The sequence below is a fragment of the Callithrix jacchus genome, chromosome 10 (genome assembly GCF_049354715.1).
Source record: "Callithrix jacchus isolate 240 chromosome 10, calJac240_pri, whole genome shotgun sequence".
NCBI classification, from domain to species: Eukaryota; Metazoa; Chordata; class Mammalia; order Primates; family Cebidae; genus Callithrix; species Callithrix jacchus.
The window spans coordinates 13,761,613-13,788,318 of record NC_133511.1 but is presented as its reverse complement, the minus strand read 5'-3'; the positions used below and the strand labels follow the sequence as shown (position 1 = coordinate 13,788,318).

General features: G+C 47.0%; 1 protein-coding gene and 1 long non-coding RNA gene across 2 annotated transcripts in view; one reads left to right on the top strand and one right to left on the bottom strand.

The window, feature by feature from the left end:
* Nucleotides 1-26,706, bottom strand: part of ZBTB16 (zinc finger and BTB domain containing 16) — a 200,585-nt gene that overhangs the window by 150,182 nt on the left and 23,697 nt on the right. The gene's annotated exons all lie outside the window — the stretch shown is intronic.
* On the top strand, nt 9,816-21,726 carry LOC144578042 (uncharacterized). Its single transcript, XR_013523058.1, has 2 exons — nt 9,816-10,056; nt 17,272-21,726. It is a non-coding gene; the product is annotated as an uncharacterized LOC144578042 (long non-coding RNA).

Below are 26,706 nucleotides of genomic sequence, written 5' to 3'. Positions count from 1 at the left end.
CTATTTACATCCTCACTCTCCTTGGCACATTCAAGCACCAAGACTTGAAGACATCAGAATAGAAAAGTTTCCTCCACCTTCCTACTCCTGAGGTCTCCCTGGGCCTCCTTCTTGAAATCTGTGTCAGGGAAACCAACATACCAGCCTCGGCATCGGCAAATTCTTCTAAACCAACCTCACACAAAAGCCCCAAAAGTTTACTGACTGGTCAAAGGCTGTGGCTCTGGCTTTCCCTGGAGTATTTCTAGATTCTCCTATGAAAAAGAAAACTACCTAGGTCAGATTAGTAACTAACTTTCCCTGGTGACCCCGGATTGCTGCTTTGGAGGGGTCTGTACACAGGCCGTCACAGAAGACTGCTCTATGCCTGATCTTTGGCAGTAGGGTCTGGGTGACATGCTCCAAATCTCCAAGAAAGTCTGAGCTTCTCATAAGGACAGGAAAAGAGGATGGGGGCACAGTGGAAAGGGTTCGCTTCTCCAGGACACAAGTGGCTCCCGGTAGAGCCCTAAATATCCCCCAGCACAAACATTCGTACCTAATTCCCCCACATTTTTCACACCCCTTCTCTGAAAGTCTAGTCTCCTCAAAACAGAGTTTCAAAATGTTACGACATTAAATAGACGTTGAAGGCCTTCAGAGGACTTGAACTGTGGGCTCCTTCCAGAAGTCCTCCTGTGGCGACTGCCGTCTGCTCTTTCCTCCGTCCTGTTCTTCTAACGCATGTCAGTTTCCCTTGCTGCTCTGCCCAGCTGTTCAGCCAAACCATGATTTCCCTTCCTTTCCCTCAACATTTCACACTGAGAGAGCCAAGTTCCCTAAGAGACCCATTCCAGCCTGCACTGCACCAACTCCACGAAGCCAGTTTTCTCTCAGGACCACTGGGAGGATGGCCCCCAGACAGCTCTCTCCCTAAATCTCTCCCCTCCCCCAACTCTTCCTCTCCTATGTCCCCCACCCCCAACTTGCTCATCGCCCAAACTGCTTCTATTTGATTAAGGGGATGGCCTCAGCAAGGATGTTTACATTAGGCTCACTTCCAGGCCGTAACCCATCCTGCGGGAACACATTCCTGATCCGGGAAATGGAAGAAACTATGCAAAACATCTCGGCCTCGCCATGTTCCCCAACTCCAGCTTTGGAGAACCCCATCAACCTCCAGGTCTCTCCAACAGTGAGGGGCACCAGGGCATGGCAGACAGAGCTTGGCTGTAAGAATTTAAGATATGAGGAAAAGGTGCACACATTTGCAGTTGAGCCAAAGATGTCACACCTCAAGGTACAATGATCCAACCTCACTCACCACAGACCAGCTATTATTTCTAGGAAACCAGCATTTTCTAGGAGCAATGAAGCCAGAGAGTGCTAGGACAATATTCCTGAGACAACTGCCACATTCAGATGGAGAGTTACTAAAAGGTCAAAGTGAACCCCACTAGAAAAACAGACATCTGGAGGATGCGGCATGCCCCGTGCTCCTCTCCTTCCACCTGACTGCCCCCAAAGCCTCCACTTCTGCAGTGCCAAGTCTCAGCTCCATTAGGCCTGTCACGGATTAGGACACAAATCTGCCCCGTCCCTACTCCAAAAGTGGGACACCTCCCCCCACAGGGAAGCACATGCTGGAAGCAGGCATAGCTACAATTGGCAAAGCCAGGTCTGGCTGGGTACCCTTACCTGCCCATCAACACTGAGGCCAGCCTGTCCCAATAGCCAGAGAGAAAATCCAAGAGGGCATTAAGAGCTCAAGCCAAGCAGTCGGGCAAACCTGAGCTTGATTTCTAGCCACCAAACTTAAAAGCACGAGCTAAACATCACCTCTTTGAACTTCTCTGTAAAGCTGAAGTTTCTCATCTGTAATACCAGGATGCCAGAGGCCTGTTAGGGATTGAATGAGGATGTGTGTACCGTGTACCGTGTACCACCACCGCATTCAGAGGCAGGCAGATGGTAAGTGTTGAACCCAGGCAGCCACCCCCAACTAGCCTCATCAGCCCGGACTGGAAATTTCTAAATAGCTGCAGTGTCTTTTAGAGAGTTGAGCGGTGAAGGGGAAGGTGGAGGGGGAAGAAGGGAGATGAGTTCATAGTTTCACCAGCGTTAATGGAACTCCTTCCAGAACAAGAAGGCAGAGAACAATTACTAAGGAGACTCAGCAAATAAGCTCATGACCATCAGTTTCACTCAAAAAGTCAGATACTGTGACTACTGCTGCAGTCATAGAAGCTGGCTCACAGATTCGCACTGGGCTTTTTAAAAAAAGACCTGAAAAGGGATTCTCTAGATGCTGGAGATGAGAGGTGTTCTAGCTCCTGAGCCGAAAGACTCGGGAGCAGCTTTCTAATGGCTGCAACTATTCTACACACTCAGCTGCTCTCTGCATCCTCTTTTGTCAGGGCCTGGGGTCTCAGAGCTAATGCAGACACCAAAAGACCATCTGGGGCTGCATCTTACACACAAATGTTTAAATAGCTCAATGAATGAACCCAGGAATTAATGAATGATAAAGCCGTATGGTCCCGTCAACCCTTCCTCTCACAAGCAGCATTCAAACCCTCCCAGCGTCCTTTACAATGTTTCCTAAGTACAAGCTAATGATAATGATAATCATAATAAAGGTGGGAGGAAAGGAGGTGCAAATGGGATCCCACTATAAGGAATTCAGCCTTAAAAAAAAAAAAAGTCCCAAATTTCCCACTGCATTTTCTATTCACTCCAAATCATTTGAAAATCTCTCTCCTCAAATAAAACAGAAAACAAAAAAAGTAGACTGCACACTATCTCCAATCCAAGCTCCACTCTTCTCAGCTCAGCTCCGTTCCCTCTTTGAAAAATACTCATCACCAAAGTCATTTTTACCAACATATTATAGAATCAGATGCATGATGCATCTCCTCCCAAGATGGGTATATCTCCACATCACACGTTGAGAAAAAGTCAATGCTTCGCACCCACCCTGGGAAAAGAAAATAATCTTTTAGTTGCTTCTCACAGCTACACACTTGTTCTTCTGGGGTGGAAATTTTAGCACAGTAATCACTTAGGTCGGCTCAGAAATCATGCTCTTCGGAGGAGAGACACCGAGGGAGAAAAGATGTCTTTGGAAAGTGACCTGCACAGAGAACCCCTTGGCAGAGTTGTTGGATTTGTTTACTCTAAACACCCAAGCATTTCATCACCGGGGAGAACAAAACACAAGAACACAAGGTGAATCTGAGACTTGAGGGAGTGAAGCTAGATCTAAATGCAAAGTGTTTTATAATGCACATTACAAGGTCTGTAGGGTTCTTCTCTGGACATCATCAGAAACAAAACACAAACAGGCTTCAAGACAGGTGAGCCTTATACCTCCCGTGGGCCTGGAAAGTGGATCTCATTCTGGCTGTGACCCTTGTTGACAGCATGACCTTGGGCAAGTCACTGATCCCCCTGTGATTCCATTCCCTTATCTCATCTAGAAAATCAGAGTAATCAGCAGGGCTCTGGCACCTCATGGCTGGGATCACTCTAGCAGGTTCCAGAGCTGTCTTTCTCAGGGGGACCTATACGTATGTGCATTTATCTCCATCTGCATCCCGCCCCTTCCCAAGTCCAACTGGTAAAAATAAAACTCATCAAAACTACTGTGCTTTCAAAAATAAAAAGCCCATCTAGCAGGGACTGGGCTATGAGGGCTGGTGTGAAGGGAAAATTTGGGGATCAGGGGAACTCCACTACAAAAAAAGGAAGACCAATGCCATGGAGACGTCACAACATTTTAGAAGCAGAATAAGAAGGAATGAGAAAGAGCTAGATTTCTTTTTCATTAGAAAAGAGAAGATGGACCAGGCACAGTGGCTCACGTCTGTAATCCCAGCACTTTGGGAGGCTGAGGTGGGAGGATCACTTGAGGTCAGGAGTTCAAGACCAGCCTGGCCAACACGGTGAACCCCTGACTCCACTAAGTAAGTTTTTTTAATGAGCCAGGCATGGTGCTGCACGCCTATAGTCCCAGCTGCCTGGGAGGCTGAGGAGGGAGAATCGCTTGAACCCCGGAGGTGGAACTATAGTGAGCCAAGATCATGCCACTGGACTCCAGCCTGGGTGACAGAGCCAGAGAGCCAGATCCTGTCTCAAAAAAAAAAAAAAGAGAGAGAGAGAGAGAGAGGAAGAACAGATGGTGAAATCACAGACCAATATATAAAGTTTCTTCTAATCAAATAATTCAAAAGAATCCAGAGCTAAATGTTCAGGTTTTATTTCTGTTTTTTAACTTTCCCATGTAATCCATCATAATGACGCTTTTTTCTTTTTTGAGACAGAGTCTCACTCTGTCACCCAGGCTGGAGTGCAGTGGCACGATCTTAGCTCACTGCAACCTCCACCTCCTGGGTTCAAGCAATTCTCCTGCCTCAGCCTCCCGAGAAGCTGGGACTACAGGCACACGCCACCACACCCAACTAAGTTTTGTATTTTTAGTAGAGACAGGGTTTCACCATATTGGCCAGACTGGTCTTGAACTCCTGACCTCGTGATCCACCCACCCTGGCCTCCCAAAGTGCTGGGATTACAGGCATGAGCCACCGTGCCCAGCCCAATGATGCTTCTTAAGAGGCAGCAATAGGAGTAGGAGCCACAATGACCCCCAAAAGAGAATAAATACAGGCATGAAACAGGCCAAGGGGGAAGGGATGAGTAGCCTCTTCCATACAGAAGCGGCAGAACTCTTCAGAAAGGCCCGCGGCTGTTACGCTGCTGAGAGTACTTGCTCAGTGGGAAGGAGAGGCGGACAGGCACCATCCAGACCAGCATTCCTCCTAACAACCCTCAGCTATGAAAGGTTAATACAGACTGGAGGGGTGGGGTGAATGTGGGGGAGAAAGAGGGAATAGGGAAGCATTACACAATATTAGAATGCTACTTTTATTTTAAAAGCCATCATGTGTAAAGCATTAGTGTTTTTGAAATTGCATTCTTGAGTTAATTAAATGGACAATCTTTTATACATAAAAGTGAAAGAAAGCAATTAAAAGCTAAATGAAGAAAAACCACTTTCCCCTGGTGATCTGGGCTACCCCAATCCCTCTGTACTAACATGAAGCAAAGACAAGGATCTCCCCAGAACGACTGTCCAAATGTCTGTTTTATGGTACCCTCAGTGACAGTTTGAGAAGTGTTTGTCTTCCTTCTAAGTTTACCTATGAGACTGCTAGGATAAGAGGGGGAGGAGAGAACAGCAGGGTGATGGAGGAGCAGGGGAAAAGTTCATTTAAGCAGTTTACAAACAAACAAGGAGCCCAGGGAGGGGCCAGATCTCTGTCTCAGATGAAACTAAAATCAATACCCCCTCTCTTTTTGGTTACCTCCACCAAAAACCAGCCCCACCCAGCATGTCACTCAAGAGAACTGGACTGGACATGGTGGCTGGTGCCTGTAATCCTCACACTTTGGGAGGCCAAGGCAGGTAGATCACCTGAGGTCAGGAGTTTGAGAGCAGCCTGGCTAACATGGTGAAACCCTGTCTCTACTAAAAATACAAAAATTAGCTAGGCATGGTGGCACATGCCTGTAATCCCAGCTATTCAGGAGGCTATGGCAGGAGAATTGCTTGAACCCAGGAAGCGGAGGTTGCAGTGAGCCAAGATTGTGCCACTGCATCCCAGCCTGGGCTGGACTGAGAGAGACTCCATATCTCAAAAGAAAAAAAGAAAGAGGCAGAATTAATTCAGAGTTTTGGGCTGTGGGGCCAACATTCACTCACAGACTTTTTCCAAGAATTAGAGAAGTATATTCGGATTACAGCAAGAAAAACTAGGTTACTTATCATGAGGAACTTCCTCAGTGTACCACTGTCTACCTAACAGGTACCAAATCACCAACTTGTCTACAGTTTTGCAAATGTGTCTTCCGCAGGTGAGTGGGTGGTGAGGGGTAAAGCAGCTGCCCTGCTCTGCATAATGGGTCAGGAAAAGGCAAGTGCCATTTTCTGTGCGGTAATGACAGCAGTGACACACTCCCCTTCTGATGCCCCAGTGGACTTACTCTTTACTCATAATGGTTGCAATGACTCTGGTGCCCCTACAAGAATGTCTAGATGACAAGAGACACTACCTTTCTCTTTGGTACCAGAAATAAGAAGAGCGAGAATTGATCTATGTCCATTCAACAGATTGTTTTCCAGTGGAACACGATGCTAAAGCTGCAATAAGGTTTCCTATTTCACGGACTGAGTCCTGTGGTGAGTTGTTCCCAGGGCCCAGGCCTCGGGGTCTCCAGGCTATGGGATCTCCTATCTCTCAGCTGCCTGGAGGTCCATCCCTTCACTGAAACAGTCATCCAAGACAGATTTTGGAAAATGCACACAAACCACAGCAAAACAACACCGATCCACTCTTTCCTAGAGGGCCTAGGGCTGACTGCTGGCTGCTCAGGGGTGCTTTACTTTCCCTTCCTGCCATGGAAGAAGGAGGCAGAAAGAAAAGGCATGAAAGAAAGTGCAAAGCAAAGACAGCCTGATCCAGGAAGAATAAGAAATGCTTACATCTTGGGTGCTGGAAGTGAGGACTGATGTATTTCACCAGCTACCTCTGTCTTTCCCAGCAAGCAGGCAACATCTGCAGGCTCGCATGTGCTTGGTATTTACTTGCAGTTATGGTAAACCACTGCCTATGCTACTTCTATCCTTTCTGCCTTTAGCAATGGCCGTGAGACTGAAAAGAAGAATGTGGTTAGGTACCAGTTTTCTACACATGTTCAGACTGGGATAAAACTGAAAATCTAAAGCTCTGCAGAATCCAAATGCACCGTTGCAGAAAAGAGCCTTGTGTTGTCAGACAGGGGCCTAAGTTGGTTTCTACTCCCTTCCCTACTTACCTTTGGCAAATGAGTTCACACTGGGCACCGTGGCCAAAATGCTGGTCTGCGAGGAAGGCGGGAGGATGAGAAGAGAGAAGAAACTGGTGTGGATAACACACAAATTCGTTCAGCCCACACATGAAAAAGAATAATTCGGTTTCTCTTTGATTCCCTGGGCTCCAAACCTACACACTAGGGTCAGGGAGGGGTATTCAGCACGCCACTGATGCCACCACAAGCCCCCACACCTCCGTTTGAAATAGAAGGCCTGACATTGTTTGCTCCAGCCAAGCCTCCCTCTGCTCTGTAGTTGAGTTCATGAAAGGATTCCAGGATGGGTTAAACGTTACCTCTATCTCCAGCCCGCATCTCCTAAAGCATCTGATAAGTGCTAGAGAAAACATCCTGTGTGCAGAGGTTTAGATGCTGACACAGGGTGGGGGAGCACCAACGACCCAGGGGCCACAAGGAGTTAGTCCTCCGAGAGATAGGGGCCTACTCTTTGGAAAGTTCAGAGAAAGCAAAGAGAAGAAAGATTCCACCGGCTGTTGCATGTGGTTACCAAAACACAAATGTAGGTAGAGACTCTGTAGCCCAAAATTAAGAAAACAACCACCAGAAACTTCTTCAGTCCAAGCAGACGGTACACACACACAAAAGAAAAGAAAAAGTTTTTAAGCGGAGTGTCCAGCCAACTGCTCATTCTGCACATGACCCAGGACAGAGTTAACCTGTGCTTTAGTCTCAGGCTTCAGGGGGGGGTCCACCTTCTGAATTCCAGGTCACCATCTATCTTAATTCCCTCTCCACACACTCCGCATTTGTCTCTCCTGCTTATAACACAGGCCTGGCCGAAAGGCAGAATGTTTTCAATGGCCTCAAGGCTCCCTCAGCCCTTACAGTTGTGAACCTCAATAATCACAGTGTTGTGGTTCAAAGCAGAAACAATTATCAATGCAATCAAGTGCCATTGACAGACCTCCCGTTTCAGCATCACTGATACAGTAATGTTTGCCTTCAAATAAGGTCTTTTAATGTGCGCAGCAGCTGAGAGGAACAAGACATAATGCTTTGGAAGGGTATCCATGGGTTAATATGGGCACACACAAAGAAAGAGCTTTAGCTGGCTCTTTTGTCGCTCCCCAATATGTGGGCGGCATTGGGGGCTGCTACGAATGTTGGCGAGCATCAAAGGCTTCAAGCCCAAGAAGCAAGCCACACTAAAAGCTCTAGGATTGGCCTTTTTTTCTGGGATTGCTCTAGGCTCTCCTGCCTATAAAATTCTCCAGGCACCCCATAAATAATTAAATGACTGTTCAGCTCTTACTAAACCACACCTCAGGATCACAGGACCAACTCATGGGCTATCAACAAAAAGCGCCCCTCTTTCTACATATGCCAAAATCATCCCAATCCCAGAATAACAGGCCCATGCATTTCCTAACACATTCACTTCTCAGAAAATGGGGAAGGGTGGGAAAAGGGGAGTGGGAGAAGGAGGACAACTTTCCTGGAAGAAAAAAACAATCTGAACAACTGATTCCACCTTCTCCCTCTAACCACTGGTGTGATGAATGAGAAGAGTGATGATGAATGACAAACCTTTCTCCTGAAAACCCCAGAGTAAAAAAAAAATTCAAGGATCCAGAAGACGGTCTATGCATAAAAACGCAAGGGCATGTCAGGAAGAGCAGTTCAGCAGCCTCAACCCCCAGTGGGATTTAAACCCAAACTTGGCTGCCAACAACCCAGCAGCACCTTAAAGCCATGATAAGAAAGCCTTCCCAGAGCATTTTGTTAAGGATTTTTTTTTCCCTAGAAAGGGAAATAGCAATGGATAATAAGCCTACAGGGCGAAGCAGCTGAGGCCCGTGTTTTAGAGGTCTGGGAATGAGGACGTCCCAGTTCTCTTCAGTGTTTTCACACCAACCCCAACACGCTCAGTCAAGACTCACACCACCAAACCAACAGAAAAAATGTCCTCACTACAGAGGCCAAAAGGCAAAGGAAAATGTGACTGTCCCAGAGATATCTATTCCCTAGAGCCACATCCAATTTCATAAAGAAGTTAAAAGCCACTGATACAACCTTAGCTGCCCTTACCCATCCGGGATACCACCAGTTTCTCGATCACCACTGCAACATAAACAAAAACGAGCGACAAATAGACGAATGTGTCTCTCTTTGAGCAATGACATGAAAAATGCAGAGAAATAAAATCAGGTCTTCTGCTCTCAAGAAGAAAAAGGAGGATAAGGGAACTAACATTTACTGGGCACTCCAATCATAGCCAGGAGATCTACGTGTAGGTTTTCATTTGATCTTCGCAAGAGCCTTACAAGTTAGGCAATGTCGTCCCCAATTCACAGGAGAGAAAACTGAGTCTCAGAATGTTTATGTGGCTAAGGACACAAAATTTTTAAAGTAGCCGAGCTATCAATCTAGGCCTGTCTTGACTCCAAAATTTGGGATCTTTCTACCAAATCACACCATGTTGCTCTCTTCAGTCACTCGGTTTCTAGTAAACCCTTCAAAAAAAACCTGGTGAAATACACAAACCAATCAGTCTTGGGAAAACATACTTCTATGGCCCCAAAGAACCTCAGTGTTAGAGAATGAAGGAAAGGCTGGATCATAAATGAGTGGGTATTCTGAACTAACTATCCAAACACCCACATACACATATACACCCCAAAACAAGGCCTGGCACAGTGGCTCACACCTGTAATCCCGGCACTTTGAGAGGCCAACGGGGGAAGACTGTTTGAGCCCAGGAGTTCAAGATCAGCCTAGGCAATGCAGTGAAACCTCATCTCTACAAAAACTTTAAAAATTAGCAGGATGCGGTGGCATATGTTTGTAATCCCAGCTAGTTGGGAGGCTGAAGTGGGAGAACTGCTTCAGCCAGGGAGGGCAAGCAACGTTGTAGTGAGCTGAGATTACACCACCGCATTCCAGCCTAGGCAACAGAGTGAGACCCTGACTCAAAACAAACAAAAACAAAACAACCAGCTTGCAACTTTCTGGCTACGAACCCCACTGTGGACCCCCGACATGCTGGCTGCCATGAGTATCTCCCCATTACAAACCACTCTAGGTCACTCACCATGCTAGGGGCTGTCTGGATTTCCCAAGTCAGCATTAAGTTTTGTGAAAGCAGTAGATCACTGATCTTTAGAAGAGCGGATTCTGACAGCCACTGTCTGGCCCAGCTGTATGTTCGTAAGTATCCCAGTCTGATAAAAGGTTAGTAATTCCATAAAGTGAAATGTGCAGCATCTTACAAAAGGGCCCATCAGAAAGGTCAGTCACAACCGTTCTCCGTACTATTTGACAAAAGTCTTCCCCCAAAACTAAAATAACTGGAAGGGACCTCACCGAGTTACATCTTTTTCTATCTGTGCCTGAGTAAACTCAAGAGGAAAGGGGCCAGCCTTGCCAGCACCTCCAAATCCCCACACTGTTCTATGCCTATTCTCCCGAGAGGGAGGATAAAATACTTGCTCAAATCGGTCTTGGTTCAAACACTTTTGTCATCCAGGCAGTTCAGGGATACAAAAATTAGATGAAATATCGAATACATACTAGCCCCCTCAACATAAGTCAACCCCCATGCCTACTATATTACTGGGGAGTAGGGGGCAGAGCAGGTGGTAAAGAAAGAGTATTTTCACTTGAATCATTGGATCCCCACACAGCCTTTCAACCGGCTGTGCACATATAGCTTCGGTTTCCCCAGCTTTGACCTGGTGCAGCCAAAATCACCACGTCCTCCTACCCCAGCCTACCTCCATCCAGCTTTTTTTTTTTTTTTTTGAGACAGAGTCTTACTCTGTAGCCCAGACTGGAGTGCAGGGCGTGATCTCAGCTCACTGCAACCTCTGCTTCCTGGGTCCTGGTTCAAGCAATTCTCCTGCCTCAGCCTCCAGAGTAGCTGGGATTACAGGCACACACCACCATGCCCAGCTAATTTTTGTATTTTTAGTAGAGACAGGATTTCACCATGTTGGCCAGGCTGGTCTCAAACTCCTGACCTCAGGTGATCCACCCACCTCAGTCTCCCAAAGTGCTGGGATTACAGGTGTGAGCCACCGCGCCCAGCCCCTCCATCCAATTTTCAGTGTCACCTTGGGCTGACCACGAGCAGAGAGAGATGACTGGATAAGCCATTTAGTGTTACATGGAGAAAGGAAAGAGACATTTTGCCACTATTGATTAAGGAGAACCTGCCAATCTGGGTTAAAAAATACACAAACAAAAAAATCAGATCTCAGAATACATTAGTGTCATTAAGAGATCATGTCCCCAGTCCACGGGACTCCCAGTGCAGGGCAGCAACTCAAGAATGTGACTGCTTCTGGGTGCTCTAAAAGAGAGCTCATGTTTCTTTTCAAATCTTTTAAGGAGGACCTGACGGTGCATGTATCAATCCGCTAGGACAGAGGACACACCTAGGGTTGAGAAAGACAGATACCTCTCAGGAAGGCACAGGAACATTGAAGAGTATGTGTCATGGGCACCCACAAGGGCACCAACACATGCATGTTTTTTGTTTGTTTGTCTGTTTGTTTTGAGATGGAGTCTCGCTCTATTGCCAGGCTAGAGTGCAGTGGCACAGTCTCAGCTCACTGCAACCTCTGTCTCCCAGTTTCAAGTGATTCTCCTGCCCAGCCTCCCGAGTAGCTGGGGCTACAGGCGCGTGCCACCACACCCAGCTAGTTTTTTGTATTTGTAGTAGAGACAGGGTTTCACTATGTTTTGGCCAGGACGGTCTCCATCTCTTGACCCCGTGATCCGCCTGCCTTGGCCTCCCAAAGTGCTGAGATTACAGGTGTGAGCCACCACACCCGGCCCACAATGCATGCTTTACACTTTGAAGTTCATTGACTTTGAAGCAATGTGTTTGGAAATGTATTATTTTTTCTACCGAATCCCTTAGGCAAGAAGATAAGTTGTATAATCGCTCCTGTTTTCCAAAATGGAAGGCCAAGTCAAGAAGACCTGGGCTGTCTTCCTTCTCTCTCCAAAGCTGACTACCTCATCATAGCCCCTCACCCTCCAATGCACGCACACCACACACTTGAGCTGACACCACACAGCTTTAAGAACCACTGACTCACCAGCAGGCTAAGCCATGAGACTACAGTATCATCCACTAGTTAAACTAAAACCACACTGGAGACTTAGATTAAAATGCATGCTTCCCAGCAGCTGCTATGTTTCTTGTTACTAGTTTTTTTTTAAGTCAGGTGCCAAAAGAGGAGATAAATCTAAATAATAAGGAAGTGTAGACTTCCTTATTATAAACTATACTCCTTTTTTAACTGACCACATCATAAACATTATAAAATAGATTTATTTTATATATGTGTGTGTGTGTGTATGTATATATTCAGAGTATCTCCATCTCCTCCTCATGGGGAAAAAAATCATGGGCTATAAGACCACTATTTAGAAGTGTAATTCCATACTTAGAAAAACTAAAATCAATATCTGTTGTAGCACCTCTCTCTCCCCAGTAAGATCACGGTTGTTCTAGGAGGATACGAGCTTCTGAAATGCAGCCTTAACAAACAGAACATTGCTCAACTGTTCTAGAGGCAGGTGTCATAAACAAGCAGCCACATGGCAAACATATTGATTTCTCAGCCCTTATCTCACAGCAACCAGTGCTCAGTTACCAGGCTACTTTAATATGTAATTTACTGCAGGGAAAGGAGAACAGGGCTGGGGATGTCTGAAATATTTACTGTAGAATTCGGCAGCACCATAGAGGCTTGCAAGCAAATATGAAGAATTCTGGGCTGAAAACCACAAATAATCAGCATTTCCAAACTATTGAATGAAAAGACCCCTCGTCCATTTCCTTTTCCCCTCTCCAAGAACCCATTATTTGATATTATTGATCTTCAGCAGCTATGTTTACGCTATGAAAATCCAACCCACCACCACCTTTATCTAAACACAGATGCTTAATTTCTGACAAAACAGTCCAAGGAAATTACTTCTATCTATTAGGTATGTTACACTGGACTCTTCCCTGCTTCTCGGCCCACCTGACTCAAGATAAAAATAAAAAGGACAAGGAGGTTAGGATTTCTAAGGCTCCCATGCTGGTTTTTGCAAGACTCGTGAGAATGTCAGGAGTTAGCTTTTTTTTTTTTTAATGTAAGTCAGACTTTTTATATATCCCAAGCTGCAAAACACCAAAAAAGATCCAACACTAATTAAAAGCAATCAATGTATAGTTACATTAAGTGGGAAAGAAGCTCTGTGTCTGGCGTTAAAGGTTGTAAGTTTAAAATAAACCTAGAAATGCCAAACTTAAGCTTTTTCAGATCCGTGCCAGCGCGCCCACACGCCTGGTACTATATATATGGTGCGCCTCTACCTTCACGTGCAGGCCATTAAACCTTCAAAAGCACAGAACGAGGCTGCTGGCTATGATACCACCACGGGGGCAGAGGAAACTTCCATTTCCAGAACTTATATTTTCATCTTGAGATCCTGACTTATTTGGGCATAGATTTTCACTTTGAATTTCCTTATGAGTCTTTACATTTTCATGTGAATAAAAACCAAACAAAGACGAAGGGAAGGAAGAGCAGGAAAAAGATGCTGCTGAGAAGCTCACAAAGTCTCTGGCTACATCTCTGCCAGTTGCAGGAGGAGACAAGGCCCATCGCAGATGGTGCATATAAAACCTCTAAAAACCTGACCACATAAGTACCAAGTCTAAAAACAGAACTACCTCTCCCATAATTTCCAGACATTTTGCAAATGTAATTGAATTTTCTTCCTCACTGAAACCTCCCTGTGTTGTAAGACCACAGATATTATTTAATTATTTAACTGCAAAAAAGAAAAATCAGAGTGGAAGATTTTCCTTAATTTCCCTCTGGGAAGAAGCCAAATGGAGAAAGTCTCAGAGCTGAAAAGGGAGACTTTTTTTTTTCTAGAATCACATGACAAACACCAACAGAAGACCTCAACAAGTAATCATACCACTTGAGAGATAGCACCTAATAAAGATCACTTTAGCAATACCCATCATGACAGTTAAAGGGCAATGCTAGAGTGATCGCTGATACTCAAGAGCACAGGCAATACGTGTTTAAAAAAATTAGCAGAGGGTTTTTATCAGTATGATATTCTCAGTATTTTCTAAAAATTTGTTGTCTCAAATGTCAGGTATTGCAATTAGCATGAAATACATTTTTATTGTAATAAAACTATGTAACTAAAAGTTACCATCTTAATGTTTGTAAGTGTACACAGTGTCATTTAATACATTCGTGATGTTATGTTGCCATCACTACCATCCAGCCACAGAACTTTTTCATCTTACCCAGCTGAAACGCTGTACCCACTCAAACTTAACTCCCCATTCCCCTCTCTCCCCGGCTCTTGGCAACATCTATTCTATTTTCTCTCTCTACAAATTTGCTTTATATAAGCATAGGTACCTCATATAGATGGAACCATACATTCTCTGTCCTTTGCTATCTAGCTTGTTTCACCTCATATGATGTCCTCCAAGTTGATCTGTGTTGTAGCATGTGTCAGAATTTCCTTCCTTGTTAAGGCTGAATACTATTCCATTATAGGTCTATACCACATTTTGTCTATTTATCCATGGGTCAATGAACATTTGAATTATTTCTACCTTTTGGCTATTTTAGCTAATGCTGCTATAAACATGGTCATACAAATATCTGTTCAAGTTCTTGCTTTCAATTATTTAGGGTGTGTGTGTATGTGTGTGCATGCATGCATGTGTGTATGTATATACACACACATGTACACACACGCACACACATACACACACACACACACATATACTCCATGAAGTGAAATTGCTCACAAAATATATTTTTGTTCTTTTAAAAGGAATCCATCGTTTATGCTTTGGTATCCAGCATTCTCATCAAAACCAAAAAAGAAAAAAGACAGAATTAGATGAGAAAACTGAAATTAACAATGCTGTTGAAGAGGAAAGCCACGCCAGGGCACGCAGTTGCAAAAGTGCCAGTAAAACGCTGGGCTGCAACCCCTCAAGTTTCCTTACTTGATGGGGTGTGCGGTTTTGGTTGAACCCCAGAAGTGCACCTGGATAAAGGGTTCCTAGGGTGCAAGAAATGCGGCGGCCCAGTTTATGAGCAGTGTCAATATGCCATGACTGCCCGGTGCCTTTATGAGACAACTCTGTGAAAAACATAAGCGTATTTTTTGACACAACCTTCTTTAAATCTGCTGGGGACTTACTGTACTAGGCAGCACATGAAAACCAGCATGCTGACATTTTAGGACGAGGAAGCACACAGGAGACCACAGAGGTCTATTCTCCCATCTTTCAACAGCTTAATAACTTAAAATGCCAAGATAAAATGTGTGTGTATCTCTTTAAGACAGCATATTTTAGAGGTTTATGTCTTACCACAAATCAGAAATAATAGATAAGTCAAAACCTCCAAATTTTAATGAAAGCCGAAACCACATCGGCTCTCCAATATCCAAAGCCCGGCAACATATTTCAGAAGCTCAACTGGAGATAAAAACTAGAGACAAGGGAAAAGGCAATTTTAGGTGCCTCGAAGGAAAGTCTGGAGCTTTGATATGAAAATATCCCTGGTTGCTCAGACCATGAGGAATTTACTTTTTCATAGAATAAACTTTTCTTTCATGCTCCTTTTTTAATACAGTGTCTTAAGTAGATCTTTTGGAATTTACAAGATAAATACTGGTAATTTGATTCTTATCTTCTCTAAATCCAATTCTAAGCCAATTTTGTGTAAAGGACACTAATTATAGCCTACAGGGAGAGAAAAGGTAACCTATCAGAGAGAATACACTTGAAACATTTAAAAAGCTAGGGGACCCTGAAAAGTTCAATAGATTTCAAATCTATTGGAGTAAGAATAATAATTAGTTAAATGGAAATTATTCTCAGAGCTTGGTCTGCTTCCTGTGGGTGCTTCAGAGTCTTGTCCACACAGCACCCAAGCCCGCTAAGGTAAAGGGGATTTAGGGTTTAATCTCCTTGCCCCTAGGCCTGAGCCTCCGTAGTTGCTTTCAAAAGACCCTGCATCAGTGAGTAAAAGTATGAGAAAGTGGTTGAGTGAAGGAGGTCTCTTGCGAAGGTCCCAATTGTGCCTTGTTTGCATACCTCTTTCTCCCCACTCCACATTCTATGTATAAGAAATTGGTGGCCGTGTGCGGTGGTTCACGCCTGTAATCCCAGCACTTTGGGAGATGAGGTGGGCAGATCATGAGGTCAGGAGATCCAGACCATCTGGCTAACATGGTGAAATCCCATCTCTATTAAAAATACCAAAAATTAGCTAGACGTGGTGACGCGTGCCTGCAGTTCCAGCTACTTGGGAGGCTGAGGCAAGAGAATCGCTTGAACCCAGAAGGCAGAGGTGGCAGTGAGCCGAGATCGCGCCACTGTGCTCCAGCCTGGTAACAGAGTGAGACTCCACCTCAAGAAAAAAAAAAAAAAAAAAAGATAGAAATTGGTTACATAAGATGCCGTGGTTTTCTAAACTAAACCCTAAAGATGCGTTGACTAAGACTGCAGGGCGCGTGCATATGCATCCTCATTCCTCACCACTCCTACCTCTTTGTGCTATTTTTCTTGGCCCTGGTCACAAGAGACAGTCATGCTAAAAGGGTGCCATAAACCCCACCTCACATTTGCAGGCAGCTTTATGGATGTTAGAACATTCAGACAGGCCCCCAGCTTCTCTGGTATGGAGGCCTGTGACCTGCAGCCCAGTGTGAAGCACCCTGGAGGGTCCTCTGGGCTAATGGGGCACATAAGCTGGTTGAATGATCAGTGAAAGCGATCCCAGAGGCCTCGGCCTTTGGAAACTTTGAACTGATAGCTCAAAACATCCCACCAGGACAGCTTTCAGTTCACAGCCACTCCAACCATTGAAACCCCTGGGTCTAGGGACCTCCTGCTTCTGACTGAGGGGCAAACAGGTTTGAGATCCAGCCCCAACCAGCTCACCAAGGGACAGACCCTAGTTAAAAGCCACATCCACCCACAACAAGGGTACCTTTTTAAATTCACACAAAAGCACTGTACGGACCATTAGCAACCATGCTTGATCCCAAAAAGAAACTTCTCGAGCCCAGCAATGGCTCTCCCTGAAAGCTACCTCCTCCTTCCTACTTTTCCTACCAAAAGCCTAACCAGAAGAGGGTTCAAAGTCTGAACCAATGATGTGGCCACTGTTCCAAGCACACAAATACGGAAAGGAAAAAATGTCCGTGGACAATTCAGTTTCATTCCACCCAACACCAATACGTGCATACGGCACGTTGTCTCCAAGAGCTGGTGTGATGCCTTTTTTAAAAACTATGTTGAAACTATCTAGAAAATGGACACAGGTGAAAGGGCATAAATAAAGCTTTCTACTCTGTTTACAGATTAGGCCTCCTGAGAAACCAGGCAGCAGGGAAATCAGTGCTGGCTGAACGGGAAAACTTCCTGGACCGCGTCTTTACCATCTTTCTTCTACAAGCTCCAGCTGCTTCCAGGTACTGGACACAGGAGTGGCCTGAGAAGTGAGAATATGCTAAAGAGAGTCTCGGAGTCTGGTCCTAGTTCTACCTTTCAGGGCAATGCTCTGTCATCCTTGGGCCCTTCTCCTTCTAGGAGTCCTGTTGCTTCTAAGTGCCTTGCTGATTATTCACCGCCCCCCTAAAAGATGGGCAAGGACAAGAGGGGGAGTTGTCCCTTGGGAGCAGCAGCAGTGGTGAGCGTAGTGGAGGAAGACAGGGGAACCAGGGAACAAAACGCTGAAAAGGAAGCCCGCCCCTCTGGAGCAGGGAAGCAGCAACACCCCCCGAAATACGGTGTTCGCCTCTCCACAGTACAGACCACCCAGAACTTTTCAGACAACCCACGCCTCTCTGGGAGAGGCCTACATTGAACCATTCTGTGCCACTGCTAACCTGCGGCTGTGAGTTCCGGTTCTGAAAATATAGTCCTGAAGATACAATTAAAGTGCAAAGGCAGAAACACGTGGGACCTTAACTCGCCATGTGGACTCAGCTACCGAAGTAAGGCAGGCCGGTGAAGTCTGCATTATCAGGCTTGTCACAGTTTACCCATGTAGGGCAGGCACTGCTGCTCTTTTAATCTCCTTTAAAAGGGTGGTTTTGGGGTGTGGTGTGGTGTGTGTGTGTGTTTTCACATATTCTACAACCTCAAACTTTAATCTTTCAAATACACTTCTGGAGAATTCTTTCTCTTCCCTTATCACACAATGGAGACCAGAAGGGGACAAGCCCAAGGAATCCCCAAGAGCCAGGGAGAGGTGGAAGGAGGATTGGGGGAACTAGAAAGTGGGGTCTTTATTTTGGGTCCTCAGACTCATAAAAGGTCCATGGCCTGATCAGTCTGAAAGGAGAGAGCCCTGTGTGAGCCAACCCCATGAGTTATCTGACCTAAGCCTTACAATGGCCCTATATATTAGGTAGGGACTGGCACCTCCCAGCCCATTTTAGAGATGCACAAACTAAGGCCCAGCAAGATAACTGGGGAGAAGAAGAATGGAGAAATGAAAGCTACAAGGAACAAAGACCCCACAGAAGTCCACTGCTGTCCCTGAAACTTCTCTTTGGAGAGAAGAGGAGGAGTCGGGGAGAGCGGGTCTCCTCAACCATGGCTGGTGTGAGGACAGCAGAACCATCTGGAGAACACAAGGAGAGAGCAATCACTTGCTCCACACAACAAGAGGATCGAGGCAGTATGCCCCCACCCCAACCCCAGACCACAAAATAGGTTTTAAGGAGCAGCCTGGAGCTGTCTAAACAGGCACTTGCTCACAATCCTGAAGGCAGCTCCCACACTGGCTCCCCCTCGCTTCTCCCCTAAGCCAAACTACCAATGACAAAAAGCCCCTTCAGTGCTCCGGGTGCCCCCACCTTTGTAGCCAGCCCTGGAAGGCCTGAATGCACAAACACAGTGCCCTTTCACCGGAGCCTCTCGGGGCTCCTGTTTCAGTGGGGCCGTGAAAGAGAGCACTGTAAATAGAAGAGGCCTGTGTGACCTGCCCCTCTGGCTGGGACCTCCTTCCACTCCACTGTAACAGAGCTGTCGGCCAGCACGGCCTCGGCCTCTCTGCTCAGCCCTACTGCCCACGCCCACTGGGCACCAAGGGGCAGCGAGACAAAGGGTGAGGCCCAGCCTGGTCTAAGGGTGTCAGCGAGAAGGGGCACACAGGCCTGGTCACTCCAACGACTCGTAAGCATCAAAGCACTTGTTTAAACGGTTGCAGGGAAAATCACCCCAGAACACCACCGCTTGACCGGTTTAGGAGAGGGGGAGGGGAGGCCATTTGGTTTTGTTCTCTTTGTCCAGCCAACTGGACAAAAACAAGAGGAAGGGGAGTGGGCTGGGACACTGGAACCCACCCTCAGTGGCGGCGCACAGAGGAGACTGTCCCAGCAAGTCTGAGGGATAAATAGGAACTGTGTCATGCTAGGTGCAGCCATATACTTCAAACAGGAAAGCGGAAGGAAGGAAGGAGGGAAGGAGGGAAGGAGGGAGGGAGGGAGGGAGGGAAGGAGGGAGGGAGGGAGGGAAGTAAGGAGGGAGGGAGGGAGGGAAGTAAGGAGGGAGGGAGGGAGGGAAGATTGGGGAAAGGAAAGAAAAAGCAAGCACAAAGAAGAGCAGAAATGGCAACCATATTCACAAGTATAGAGAAACACAAGCCAAAGCCCCAGGACCTGCTGAGACATCTACCATGACCACTCAGCACTAGCATTTATAGAACGAACATCCACAGGCTGAGTTGAGAGTTCAGGCAAGTGGGTGGAGGAGAGGAATAGAAAGACATGAGAACATGGTCTTGTCTTGTCTTGTCTTGTCTTTTTTTTGAGACAGAGTCCCACTCTGTCACCCCGCTGAGGTGTAGTGGTGCAATCTCAGCTCACTGTAGTCTTCACCTCTCAGGTTCAAGCACTTCTCACGCCTCAGCCTCCTGAGTAGCTGGGACTATAGGTGCATGCCACTACCCCTGGCTATATTTTATTTTATTTTTTTAGAGATGTGGTTTCACCATGCTGCCCAGGCTGGTGAAGCAATGCTCCAGGGCTCAAGCAATCCTCCATCTCAGCCGCCCAAAGTGCTGGGATTATAGGCGTGAGCCGCCGCACCCAGCTGAAAGGGTCTTTACTAAAGAAGGTTCATTGTCTTAGTGTGTGTCACGTGGTATAAGGATGTACAGCTCTTTTTAACCATCCCACTACACCTACTGCAATTTGCACTAGCCCCACCTTAAGGCAGCAGAAGGGGTGGAGAAGGATGAAATCTGAAACTCCGGGGGGAAAATAAATAAGTGGAAACCAAAAATCCATATATATGATTCTTAAAATTTCTCACAAAGACAAAATGCTACAGAAAACAACAGACACAAATTGAGGGTTTGGGAGGGATATTAGTATCTTCCAGGAATCGGGCAGCAGGGAAGCCATGGGTACACCCTCCCAGCCTGTCCAGGAAACTGAAGGGGGTTTCAGGTCTCTCCACAACAGCAAAGGAACTTCCCACACAGCATTCAATAGAATGAAACCCTTTTTAAAGTTTTAAAATGAGTCTCCCAGGATTGAGGGATGAAAAGGCTGAGAATCGAAGCCACACATTTGGAAGCTCTTGCCTGCCCAGACCTCAACCCAGCCCTCCAAAACCATCTTCTCACCACCAGAAAGTCCAGACGTGTCTATGATGGGGGTGGAAAGGGGGGCAGCAAAGGGGAGAGAGGAAGCTTCCCTAGCTAGGCCAGGCATCCGTACCCTGCTTTCCATGCCAGCAGGCTGCCGGAGTTTGCCAGACAAGACCTCAACCCAGAAAGAGCCAAAAGTTCCAGAGGCCATTCTGTCTTCCTCCATCCTTCCTCCCCATTACAACCCTAGGAAGAGGACCAGGACATTCCCCAACACACTCAGGCCAAAGACACCTAAGACACAAAAATCACCTCACCCCACAGAAAATACACCTCATTAGCCAAGGCAAGATCCCTCCCCTAACCATCCACAGAATAACCTGGCCGGGAACGGAAGAACAGGAAGCCAAATTTAACGGCTGGAATAGCCATGGTACCACTGCAGACCTTAGTCATTTATCCATAAAGTGGACATGAGAGCAATAACGCTACTTTTCTTGCCTGAGAGCCATGAGATGACCTAGATGACCTCTGCATGTCCCTTATGGATACATTGCAGGTACAATCGCAGCAGCAGCACGCAAGAGCAGGCAAGTGACCCAGAATCAGTGGCTTCCTGCCCTGAGCCTGGATGGCCACCCCAGGGAGGCCTCAAGCAGAGGCAGAGACCCACGCGTGCTATCTGGATGCCTCTAAAACCTCTGAACCTCTACATGGCAAACACCTTGGGATTTACCTGCAAAGTCTAGAGTGGGGGCAGCCAGACCTCCTATCTGCAAAATCTAGAGGGGAAGCAGCCAGACCTCCTAGCCTCTCTCACCTCTGTTTTCTACTCATACCAGGTTCACAAATTCTGCAAAGAACGCACAACACGTTGACTAACTCAGATGCAGAAAGATGATTCCCTGATGGGTACATTAGGACCGTAGCTAGGTCATCATCTTCTCTGCCTCCCTGCCAGCTACTTCAGCAGCCTCCATCTCCCATTGGCCAAGCCCAAGTTGGAGAGAGGAGGATTCACAGGCAGTCTGGAGCAGACTGATATTCTCCCTCATCTTTGGGATCAGAGACCTCCTCTACAATTCAACCCATCAAACATATGGTGGATCATCACACTGTGCTATCTGCCAGGTTGGTAGAGAAAAGAAAAGGTCACAGTCCTGCCCTCAATGATCTTCCAATCTTCCTGAAGAAAATGGCATGAAAAATCAATACAGTGGTATAACAACTGGGTTAACCAAACCAGCAAGTGGTACTGAATACCTACGATGGACAAATGAGACCGTCCCTGCCTGCCAAAGATCAGACACCTGCCTGTCCCTCCAGGATCTGCGCTTCACAGGGAATCAGTCATGGGAAAGCCCTAGCTGTGAACCAGCGACGCTCCCCGCAGATCCCTGCCCGCCACTCCCAGCAAAGCTCTTCATCAAGGCTCTTCCACTGCCTCTTACTTCGATGTGGCCCAGTCAGCTGGGTACTGAGTGGGGTGAGGAAGGAGAAAAGAGGACCCAGCTGCGGGGCTCGCCGTCACCCTGCAGGTGCACACACACTGCAATGTGTTCATACCTATCCTGCACAATCAGGCCTTGTGTGGGGGGCCCCCGGCCACCTCCCTTCACACAGACTTCACACTCCCCCAGCCCTGCCTGGCCTATTCCCACCACAATAAAGATGCCAATTAGGACAAGGTTTCCCCCAATTAAAAAGAAAAGAAAAGATAAAAGAAAAAGCTTCAGAGCAAAGATGACTCTGCTTTGACAATACCTGAGTCTGGGCCTGCTTCTGGCACCACTCCGCACCAGTACTGCCTGAGTAGTTAACCCCTTCCCACAATGTAGATATTCACCCCAGCTTCAGAGGAACACCCCTGTCCACTAGGCATCCTCCTATTCCCAAGCCAGCAAGAGGCACTGAATACCTATGATGTCCAGGGCACTAAACTCTGAAGGGAGCAGTGGACAAAGGGTGGCTGTATAACTGAATAGGACTCCAGATACTACCCACAAAGACGTACAGTTTCTTAGGGAAGAAATAAACAGAAATACCAATAATGAAAGGTCCAGGCGGGGCGCTGTGGCTCACGCCTATAATCCCAGCACTTTAGGAGGCCGAGGCGGGCAGATCACTTGATGCGAGGAGTTCGAGACCAGCCTGGCCAACGTGGGAAAACCCCATCTCTACTAGAAATACAAAAATTAGCCAGGCATGGGTGTCGGCACCTATAAGCCTAGCTACTTGGGAGGCTGAGACAGGAGAACCACGTGAACCTAAGAGAAACGGGCTGCAGTGAGTCTAGTTCATGCCGCTACACTCCAGCCTGGGCAAAGAGTAAGACTGTCTCAAAAAAAAAAAAAAACATCTGGCTTTATCTATACCTCTTTTGGTGTGGGAGTTCAACAGAGGGACGTATTATTTCCAACTGGATGCAAGGAGGAAGAATGCCTCAGGACAGGATGCGTGAAGGAGAAAGCATTGATGCTGGAGCATGAGGGATTCGGCCCTGTTGAGATGAGCAGAGAAGGCTCTGGGACGGGCAGGAAAGCGCGAGAGTTCATTCAACAGCAACATATGCTGAGCCGCCATATGCTAGAGAGTGGACTGAAAGGTTGCAGCACAGATGTGCAAAAGATGGTCCCTGCCTTCAGGGGTGTACATTCTAAGAAATATGCTGAGAAAGGGAAGAGGAGCGCAAATGTAGCTGGAATCCTAGGATCCCAGATGGCTTTGAATGCCATACTAAGACATCTGTCATTTCTTCTTTAGAATAGGCCATAGTGAGCCACGGCAGGTTTTGGAGCAGGACGGCAACCCCGTCAGAGCCCTACTCTGCTCAGGGAAGTGTGGTGATGAGCCCTGGTGGGAGGCACTGCAGGAAGGCTGGTGAGGAAATCAGGACAGCCATCTGGTTAAGTAGGCTGGAGAGGCAAACGGTGGATGTGGAAAGCAAAGGGAAGGCAGGAACCACAGATGATGGCAAAGCCCGCAGCCGGGTGCCTGGGGAGAGGGCAGAGCCCAGGGAACATGAGGACACAGGAGATGATTCCAGAGGAATGGCGTTGAACTAGCTCAAACACATGACGTTCTAGATCCTTGCAAGACTGGCCTCAACTCGGAAAGATCCAAAAAGTTCCCGAGGCCATTCTGTCTTCCTCCGTCCTTCCCCCACGATACAACCCTAGGAAGAGAACCAGGACATTCCCCAACAGGCTCAGGTCTCTGACACCTGAGAATATGTGAGAGACAAGAAAAGACAACGAAAAATAACTAGAGGGAGAGATCTGGAAATCACCGCAGAGGGGTGCTTGCGGAAACCACGAGATTGTCAAGAAAGAGACTGGGGAGACAAGAGAACCAGTAAGGTCATCTTCTTTTGAAGCATCTATATTAGGCAGGGAGGGTCACATTCAGTTTCAAAAGATGTAGACTAACAGCCACCACCTTTCCCGTGAGAGGAGAAACTACCAGCGTTTTGCCGATGATGAAGCAGAATCAGGGAGACGGGGGCGGGGGGGGGTGGCCAAAGTGCGTGCCACTTAGAAAGGGGCAATGCCAGGCTTCAAACACAGATCCCAGGGGTTCCAGGTACCACACAGCACTCACCCCAGGGAGGGAGTTCCAGGGTGAACTCCGGAGAAGGAGGAGGAGAAGTGGGCAGAGACAGGAGGGTTCAAATGGAGCCAATACTGCAGTCCAAGAAAGTATTAGTTGTCACAAAAGCACCTGCAGTTTTTGCCATTGAAAGTAATGTCAAAAATAGCAATTACTTTTGCGCCAACCTAATACAATGCTCTTGAGAACTAAGAGGTCACAAGCAACCTTTGAACGGACAGCAACAACATAGCCGAGGAGCTCTTAGTGCAAATGAATCGAGAGGTCCGAAGCTGGAGAGAATAACTCTGAAAGCACCCAAGCATTCCTTTCAACAGGCTTCACCGCACGGTTGTGAGGATGGGATGTGTCAATGCAAGTAAAACGCCTTGTCCGCAGTACACACTCAATTAGCTACTATTTCCTGAGCACCTACTATGTGTTCAGCATGGTGTCTGCAGACAGCTGAGGGAGAGAGGATAAACCACAATCGCTATCCTTACAGAACTTAGGTTTTGGCTGGGGGAACAAAACTTAAACTCAAAGAAGGCAGCGGAGCTTATACTCAAACGGTGCGAACGAGAGACGGCACAGGAGACAGAAGAGGAGGTCAGCAAGCACCAAGACAGACAGCGCTTTCCAGAGAAGCCTGACTTGAGGAGGTCTTGAAGGCTGAACAAGAGAAAATCAAGGACACTCCAAGTGGCAGTGGGAGTGGGGGAGGAGTGAATGCCAAAAATAAAAGCATTTCCGTTCCAAATCCTGCTCTCCTGACCACGCCCGGCTCCCCTGAGGCCCAAGGCTGAGTTTGCACTGCTGCATAATGTTTGCGAAGGGTACACCATGGATGTGAAAAAGGACAGGTGTGTGACTAGCCTAATGCCCCATTCAGTGTCGCTCACCTGCAGGCTCTGCAGAGCAGGGCAAGACTTAGGTGTGAGAACTTCAGACAAACCGCAAGAGCCCAAGCCAGGCTGCCTGCAAGGCTCTACCACCCCCACCCCCACCACTAAATGCGCACAGAAGGCTGGGACCGCAGAAGGCTCCTCAGTCTGCATTCTGAGCAGGCACATGGTCTCACGACCTCCCCAGTTTTCTCTTCCAATAAAATCTCAGTGATTGATCCAACCCCCTATCAAGTACGCCTTGCAAATGTCCAGAATGCTGGCTTGGTATTCAAATCATTCTAGGACCTGGCCCCAATCCACTTTCCCTGCTTGATCTCTGCTCCTGCCCCATGCCCATCTCCCCATGCCAGCACACTAGCCTGTATACGGGCACCTGCCTCCACTCATACACTGCCACACCTTAGCTCATCCCATACCTCACCTTAGCTCATCCCCTACCTCAAAGTGGTAGCTCCTATCTCCACTGTCCAAAGCCTAGCCATTCTCCAAAACCTGGCCAAATGCCACCTCCTCCATGAAGCCCTCCTGAATCTTCAATCAAAATTCAAAATTCAATTCCTCTCCTCTGCTCCCCCATACCTCACTTATGTAATTTCTGACCATACAGTCTGATATATATACATATATATATGCATACACACATATACACACACACACAAAGTCATACGTATATGGCTGTCATTTCTGTTTCACAGTGAGCTCTTACAGGGATTTATTAATTTCTCTGCATTATCCCCATAGCATTTAGCAACCACCTGGTACACAGTTGATGCTCAGTAAATATTTTCTGAATTGACTATCCATGGCTAAGGCCTCACTGGTTGGGGGACTTCCTCAAACCATGGGTGGCAATCCATTAGTGGGTCTTCGTTAATGTCCTTAAATGAAATAAGATAGAATGGAAGAGAAGATACCTGAGCATATAGTAAGGATAAACAGAGTTTCACCGAACCTCTGGTTTGAGGTGCGTTTGTGGGCGCGCTGGTTTGAGATGGAAAACGTACTGCTTGCTGTCGGCCATGGCCTCCATTCCAGGATAAACCAACGAATTAAAAACCCAACTTATCAGAGGTAGCATCAAAAACACAACTTCTAAAGAATTCCTGGGGGTCACGACACACTCCATTCAATCACCGCCTACCACAGCTTTGGAACAGCATCATCATGGTAGGTTTTTGGAATTTGCACAAGAATCCTCAGTCACTGAACATTCCACAGGTCCCCCAGACTCTGCCCACTAAGGCAGGAAAGCACAGGGCTCCAAGGTGGGAAAATCTGAACTGGCTGGAGGATACAAACAGGATGCAGGATTTAACTCTTGGCTAACCAGTCCACGTGCCTGAACAGCCGTTCATCTAAACACTGACTGTATTTTAAACCCAGAAAGCAACATTCCCAGATGATCCTGAGCAATGAGGCTTCCTCCCAGGACTTCTAACTTGGGGCTCCACATGGAGAAGGGTGTCTGATCTGGACTTGATGGAACAGGGCTCTGGGCTGATGCATGGGGGTGAGGGCTCGCTCCCCTGCCTGACCCTGGCACCTGCTCTCAGTCTCACCACCTCCCATCAACCCCCACCCCCTCACCTGCTACCTGAGAATCACACAGCTGGCCTCAGATCTCTAAATTAGTTCAAAAGCCACCTCCTCCAGAGCTCTTATCCCTCTAAATAATGAATTTCTCAGACCTAATTAAT